Source organism: Zophobas morio, unplaced genomic scaffold (genome assembly GCF_036711695.1).
Source record: "Zophobas morio isolate AGI-343-1 ecotype UQ-CSIRO unplaced genomic scaffold, CSIRO_AGI_Zmor_V1 ptg000014l, whole genome shotgun sequence".
NCBI lineage: Eukaryota > Metazoa > Arthropoda > Insecta > Coleoptera > Tenebrionidae > Zophobas > Zophobas morio.
Window position 1 is genome coordinate 9,417,325 of NW_026972119.1, and position 8,812 is coordinate 9,426,136.

Here is an 8,812-nt window from a genome sequence, read left to right on the forward strand (position 1 = left end):
CGATTTTTCAATCTTACGAAATTTTCGACCTTTTTCCCTCATCATCTTTAAATATTACCTAAAGAGATTTTTTTATCGACTTTGGTCTTCAGAAACCATTTACGGCTTCATTTCTTCTGAAATTTCTACCATTTTTTCAAAATCACTAATTCGAAATATGATAATTTTTGGGATTTAAAAAAATTGTTTTTATAAACCGAGTATTTCGAAAATCTTGACTCGAGACCATAAAAAGGTGCGGTATATTTTTCGAATCAGCACGCCGAAATGTTAATCCCAGACTTGTGTGGGGATTTTAGGCAACTTTTCCAAAAATTTAATTTTTCAGTACTTATGATTGAAATTGTCGACCTTCTGTCGGCCACATTTGAAAATTACTTGAAGAGATTTTTTTTGTAGATTTCGGACCCAAGAAGCTATTCCGACTTTCTTCGAAAATTCCTATATATTTTTGATCATTTTTAGGACTTTTTTTTTAAATCTCATTTTAAAGCCAAATAATTCGAAATTTCTAGATCATCAATCACACTTTATTTTTCGAAGCAGCACGTCGAGATGTATATTCCAGAGGACAATTTTTAGTCAATTTTTCAGAATATTGTTTCAATACATTTTTTTTCAAATTTTTTCCTTTTTTTTGATCACTTTTGAAAATATTTGAAAAAGATTTTTTTAGAGATTTAGGCCTTCAGAAACTATTTTAGACTTCATTTCTGTGAAAAATTCTACCATTTTCCCAGAATTGCCAATGTGACATACGACAATTTTTGGAATTTTGGAAAAATTTGATTTTCAAATCGGATATTTGGAAAATCCTACCGTGACATAAATGCGCTATTTTTTTCAATTTACCTTGTCGAGGTGTATATCCCAGACTTGTTTGAAGATTTTTCGACAAACTTTTTTTCAGTACGATAACAAAATTTTTGATTTTGTTTCGCCTATCTTTGATTTATGTATGAATGGGTTTTTTTTAGAGATTTTGGCTTTCAGGAGCTGTTTGAGGCTTCATTTCTTTAAAAATTCCCACCATTTTCCCAGGATTGGTAATACGAAAAATGCGAATTTTTGGGATTTTGAAAAAACTTAATTTTAGATTTGAAAATTGGAAGAGTCTTGGCATAATATCACAAATACGCTATTTTTTTCGAATTAACTTGTCGAGATGTATATTCCAGAATTGTTTGGGGATTTTAAGACAATTTTTCTGAAAATTTACTCTTTTATTGGGAAATATTTGACCTTTTTCGCCCCCCTTTGAAAAATATCTCAAAAGATTTTTTTAGAGATTTTGTCCTTTAGAAACTATTTTAGGCTTCATTTTTTTTTAATTCCTGTGATTTCTACAAAATCGCCAAAACAAAATACGACAATTTTGAGGATTTTGAAAATATTTGATTTCAAATATCATTATTTGGAAAATTTTCTCGCAAGACCACGCTATTTTCTTCGAATTAGCAGGTCTAGATGTATATTCCAGACTTGTTTGGGGATTTTTATATCTACAACTTTTGTAGAAACTCAAATTTTCAGTGCTATTACGAAATTTTTGATCTTTTTTCGACCACCTTTGAAAAAATCTGAACAGGATTTTTTTTAAGATTTTGGCTTTCAGTAGCTATTTTAGATTTGATTCCTTCGAAAATTCCTACCATTTTTACAGAATCACCAATACGAAATACCCGAATTTTTGGGATTTTGAACAAAATTAAATTTTAAAAATGAATATTTGAAAAATCCTATTCCGAAACCATAAACACGCTATTTTTTTAAAATATCATGTCAAGATGTATGTTGCAGACATTATTTGAGGATTTTTAGACAACTTCTCCGAAAACGTAGTTTTTTAATACGTAAAAAAATTTTCCCTTTTTTCGACCAGCTTCGAAAATTACTTGAAGAGATTTGTTTGTAAATTTAAGCCTCCAGAAGCTATTTTCGGCTTAATTTTTTTTCTAAAATTTCTACCACTCTTCCAGAATCGCCAATTTTTGGGATTTTAAAAAAAATTATATGTCCCAAATTTGTCTGTGGATTTTTAGACAACTTTTTTAAAATCCCAATTTTTTAATCTTACGAAATCTTCTGACTTTATTCGACCACCTTCAAAAATTACTTGAAGAATTTTTTTTTAATTGTGGGTTTTAGAAGCCACTCTAGACTTTGTTTTTCGAAAATTTCTGCCATTTTTCCATCTGAATACGATAGTCTTTAAAAAATTTGATTTTCAAACGGAATATTTCGACAATATTGCTCCGAGATCATAAACATCGTCGAGATGTAATATAACAGACTTTTTTACGTAATTTTTCCGAGAAGTCAATTTTTCAATACTTTGAAATTTTTGGACTTTTTTCAACTAGACTACCTGAAGACATTTTTTTTTAAGGTAACGGTCTCCAAAAGTATTTTCGGTTTTATTTCTTAGAAAATGCCTACCATTTTTCGTTAATCGTCAATATGAAACATGTGTGACAGCTTTTGTTTTTTTTAAACCTTATTTTAAAACCGAAGATTTCGAAAACTTTGCTCTGAGACCATAAACACGCTATACTTATGTTTCGAAGCAGCACATCGAGATCTATAGCCCAGACTTGTCCAGCGATTTTTAGGCAACTTTTTCGAAAACTCAATTTTTCGATATTTAAGGAATTTTCATCTTTTTTCGGTCACCTTTGAAAATTAGCTGAAGAGATTTTGCTATAGACTTCAGCCTCTAGAAACTAATTTCGGATCCAATTCCTCGAACATTTCTACTATTTTTAAATAATTTTATTTTCAAACCGAATATTGTGATAATCTTCCCTCTCCGAAAAATTACCAAAACAGATGATTTTGTTGAATTCGATTGCCAGAGGTTAATTTAGACTTCACTTCGTAGAAAATTCGTTCGATTTTTCCAGAATCGTCAAAATGAAGATGGAAATTTTTACGATATTTTAAAAATGTGAATTTGGAACCGAGTGTTTTCAAAATGTGGTGCTAGGACCATTAAGTTAACCATTTTTAATAAATATTTAACAATAAGTGTAAGGATTCAGCGAAAAATATTTGACATACATATATTCAAAATAGGTTCTACAATACTAACCTGGTTGGCGAAACGCGTCCACAATTGTTGTAATATTGTATTTGCGGAGTTATAGGAGCAAAAAACGTTATAGTTGTTCTCCTGTACCAAGGGATCGAAGATCAACAAATAACATTTCAAAGCGTTATTTTAAAGACAACACGTGTTTGATAGTTTAAAGCACTCGGTCTTTTAAATCCTTGGTCCTTCTTTGCTCGGATTTAAACTACGACCTCGTTCTATGAAACACTGTTTGTCTTAACAGCTATTATTGATTTAAGAGTTACACTGATTGATGTAATGAAATTTAAATGGAAAATGAATGAGTTGAATGAGCTTAATTTGGTAAAAATCGTCTGAAGTGATGAAATAAAAGCTATCACGATTCATGTTTAATTTTTTAAGTTTAAATTTAAAACTCTAGCTGCAGGCCATAAAATTAATAATGCGAAAAGCGATAGTAATCCAGTAAAACAGATTTTCACACTTTCTTCTCTCAGATTTTTGTTTTTTCGGTAGTTAGTCAATGACACTAGAAATCCTCTTCCACATGACTGGCCAAATTTCGAGATTGGTTTATTTATCTTGGAGATTGTTTCGCCTGTACGGTCCCGCATCGCATCATCACCAAATTAATTTTATCGAGCGCCTTAACGTCTACATTGTCCTTATTAAGCGTCCATTATTTCATCAATTACGATCCCAAAACTCAATTACCGCATCGAAAAGTGTTTATTATGATATCATTGTTATTTTTAAATAGTTTCCCGTGGAAGTCAACATCTTTAAATTGAAAGTGATTAATAATAACCAGCTGATTGCTAAAACTGATTGGGTTTGTGAGAGATTTGAATATAGACACTTGATGGATCGGCAATAGAATTAGTTCTTCTGGCGTCCCACTGAGAACCGCTTTGTGGAGTTCGAACACGAAAAATTAGTAACCCGTTGCTGGGACGAGCCGGTTATAAAATTCACTCCGGTATTATTGATGCGGATTGAATGATTCTCAAGATTTTAACGCGTGATAAAGGATTAAATGCCTTTTATATGAGCACTGCCAGTGGAGACTTTATTGCTGGGAGATGATTCAAGGCAAATTCCACAATTTCAATCAACACTGCACTCAGTGGATCAGCATCTTCAAAGACAATACCATTGTTGTGAAACCGGGGCATGTGCTCGCTATTCTCATTAGTTTCCGCGCTACAAAAAATCTCGAGAGGTATTTAAGGCTCCTGTAAACCAAACGGTTTTGTTTTTTTTCCGTGTTCTCGCTTTCAAACAAAATATGCGCTGACATATTGCACACTGAAATGTGTGTTATCCTTTTTTCTCTGTCAGTTTGTCCTATTTTTAAGTGTTAGTGGATGTCTAGGGTAAAAACTTTGCTATTGAAAATTTTGGAGATGACGATATTACTCACACACACCTGCAATTTGATAACAATTGACACAGACAGACAGACGGAAAAGCGACTCCTACTTTTTCGTACTCCAGGGGTCATGAAACGTCGACAAAACATGAAAGTTGCGATTCGTCGGAGGCATCCTATTACAATACTTTCTTAGCATGCTCGGGAAGTAAAAGCAATGTTTTATATAATTTGGTCAAGAGTTATTCAGTAGTTTTTGGAAATATATAACGTATTGATTAATATAAGGATCCTGCCAAATTTCCGTGTTTAGCCTCTGGGATCAACTACGAAATTTATGGTCCAAATTTAGCTTTTTAGGCCAACCCATACGTAGATTTAGAAATATGGCGAAATTATTGAACGGTATGTATTGGAGCACGTTATCTTGTGTATTTCAAGCAAGATTTATTTAGCAGTATTTTGAGATGACGTTACGAGATAAAGTTTTCACAGAAAAGATCTTTTGTAAATTTAAATAATTTAATATTTTAATTAGGTATAGCTCGTTTGTAAGATTTTTCAAAAATTTACAGCGTCTACAATACCGGGTGTTTCAGATTGCTTGTTCTACTGTAATATCTCAACTAACTGAAATGACGGTAGTTGAAATTTAAAACGGTCAGTTACTATTATCATATATGGCTTTCAGTTTTTTCTAAAACGACAAACTGTTTTCAGTTTTTTCAGTGCATTAGAAACAGTATTTTTTCAATGGTGCAGTATCTGATGTGTAGCTTGTTTCATTATAATATTTCAATTAGGTATTTGAAAAGTCTGAAATTTGAAACAAAAAAATAACACTAAAGATGGTATAAAATTAGTTGAGCTTTAGGTTATCACGTGCGACACCAACTTCATTTTTTAGATCGAATATGATACGTATTGTTCGATGGTGTAATAATAAATACTGTTACGAAATAAACCCATACGCCGCCCCGGTACGACGCCTATGGGTTTTCGTATGTACGTCGCCGATGACTCTCTCGGCCGTAGAAGAGCCTGGAAGCGAGAAGGACCGCGTGCTGTTTAAATGGTAACCACCGTCGGTAGCAGTTAGTGTAATCCAATCGAAAATTTAAGAAACCAAAAATATGGAAATTTAAAATCTAAAATTTTAAAAATTAAAATTTCGATAATGCGAAAACCGGAAAAATCTAAAAGCGAAAAAAGGAATAGCTGAAAAATCAAAAATTGAGAAATCGAAAAATTGTAAAGTGGTCAAATCGAAGAAAATTGAAAAAATAAAAAAATTGAAAATTGGAATAAATGAAAAATCGACAAGTAAAAAATCTGAAAACTAGAAAATGAAAAAATTGGAAAAAAGGATTGAAACATTCAAAAACTGAATTAAAAAGCAGAAAAATGTACTAAAAAAAACAAAAATAGAAAATTCGAAAAATTTCAAAAATGAAAAATTGAAGAAATGAAAGATTGAAAAATTGAGAAACTGAAATTTAAAAATTGAAGAATTGAAAATTCTAAAAATTAAAAATTGTGAAATAGGGATAAATTGAAAAATGAAATACTAAATGAAACAATTGAAAATTAAAAAAAGATATCTGAAGCCTGAAAAATTCCAAAATCGAATAATTAAAAAGTCGAAAAATCCATTGACCAAAAATCCAAAAATTGAAAGATTTAAATTAAACAAAATAAAAAAATCTGGGTGAATAATTGAAAAATCGAAAAGTGAAAAAATCGGAAAACTGGAAAATCAAAAAAAACTAGAAAAAGGAAGGATTGCAAAATTCAAAAAATGAATAAAAAAAATTAAAAACTTCAAAAATGACAATTTGAAAAATTGAGGAATTGAAAATTCTAAAAATTAAAAACAGAAAATGTGTGAGACGGAGATTTCGAAAAATCAAAAATTAAGTGATTGAAATTTTGATGTTTGAAAAATTAAAAACTGAGAAATGGAATAATCGAAATTTGAGGAAATTTAAGAAATGAAAATTCGAAAAATGGAATAATAGAAATTCCAGATGAGAGCTGAATTCAGTTAACAAGTCGAGTCCAACGAGTGTCGAGAAAACCAAGTGAAGTTGCGCCAGAATTATTTTGTACATAATCGCTCTGTAATTAGTCGTGTGAATTTGAGTTACTAAGAGATAAATTGTTGAGTTTAACCCACGCCGATTTTAAATTCACCGATCAAGGTAACAATACGAATTTGGTTGATAAGATGCTTCAAAAATTTTAAATTGTGGCACCTTAATTTATTTATTCGACAATAATATTCTAGTTATTCGAAAAAAATAGTCTTAAAGTACAAATTCAGTGTGTCAGAAAAAAATTTTCGACGACAATGGGATTCGAACTTACGCGAGTTCAAGTTCGCGAAGGAGTGGCGACGTTCACCCATCCACCACGAATTCGTTATGCGCGTAAGTCATTGTGATGAAAATAAAGGCAGATTTATAAATCACAAGTACAATTGTTTGTTATGTTTTAAAATGTAACTAAGCGTTACCATGAAAAAATTGAGTTTGCGTTATTTAATTGTTGGTGGGGATGATTATTCAAATTTTGGCCAGCGTTTTACCATTTACACGATATTCTTAAATTACTTGTCGAATTTGACGACGATCGGTCTAGTAGTTTCGGAGATTATCTGACTTGTAATAATCGACATGGACAGATAAATCACAAAATTTTATCATGGGAAGCCCACGTCAAAATATGCGCACACCTGTACCTACTTTAACAATCCACACATATCTTTTCTAAGTTAAAGACGTTTTAACAAAAATCGCAAAATAATGTTTTAGGAAGTAGCTGGATTTACTTCATTCTAAATAACCGTAACATTTTTTTAATAGTGAAACCGAATGTGTTTTTTAATTAACTATACATTCTTAATACATGTGTACTGCCAAAAATATACCTTTTTGTATAATTTTTAACTTAATTAATTATTCCAAATTTCAGAAAAAATAATAAAAAATCTTTTGATTGATATCTTTTTCAACTTTTTTTATAACTCTGCTATATTTTCTTTTTGGGTACTATATAATGCGACATCATCCTAAATTTTTCATCGTGCTGATGACAAAGTACTTCCAAAAGTTTCAATTTTGTTATTTTCCGCTAAGCCACCCCGGTACGACGTCTATGGGCCGCCGAGAGCCTTCTAGTATGCATGGGTGACTCATCGTCGGTGACGGCGGCCGAGCGGCGTCCGCTAAAGAAAAGCCTGGAAGCGGAAGTCGCGATGAGTATTCCCGAAAGACTTCGATCGCAAAAGATCTAGAAGTTTATATATGGGTTTAAATAGACGCCACTTTCGGGGACGAGTCAATCTCAACCAATAAGTGAAGTTCGGACAATGGGAGAAGTAGAGTCTAGTCAAATCCATTCCAGTCGAGTCGGAGTTATTCTGTACATAATCGCTATATAATCAGCCGTGTAAAATCAAGTTATTGAGAAATAAATTGTTAAGTTTTACCCATGCCGAGAATCGCAACAAAAAGTATTCACATAACATGAAGAAATCGACGATGTTCAGTAAAGAACCTTCGTAAACCTTCGGCAACTGATTCGGATCTTCGGCATACTTCGGTAGATCTCGCTCATCGTTCGAAAGGACTGACAAGTGAAACATACGTATTTCTCCAATTTTCATCACGTATATTTAAAAATCAATATCTTCATTATTGAGGAAAACTTCGTAATGCAGTTTTCACCACTGTTTTCAGTTTACAGAACTTTATACACTACCCGGGTAACATTGACGATTTTTTTGTCGGAAATAAGTTATACGAAAAAGTAATTGCTTTTACTGCATCTCATTTCCAACAAAATAACGACAATGTTTTCCACGTAATGATAGAGCTTTCTCAGCTGAAAACAGTGGTGAAAACGGCGTTTCGAAGTTTCCATAAATAATTAATTGAGATATTGAATTTTAAAAATACGTGACCAAAATTTTCACCAAAAATTTAAAAACTATAATGATGGCAAACTGTTTTAAAAAACACCTATAAAGCTACTTGTGGACAATTTATATTTAAGTTTCATAGCAATAAGTTCCGCTAATAACGGAATTATTACATTCTAAAAATGTAATGAAGTGAAAAACGCAGGGAATCGCCTTAAGTTGTTTGTCACTTGTCAAGATATATTTTAGATCGCTATGAATATAATATGAACCTATATGTTGCATGAATCTAAGGTTATAAGTTACTGTTATCATTTTTACTTTGTTTCATAACCGGTGATCAAAAAGTTTTCAGAATAGCGTAGAGCATGGAAATACATATTTGTCATGCCTTTGATAAACTGCAAATGTCAAAAATTCAAATTTTTGAAATACAAATGAGGTT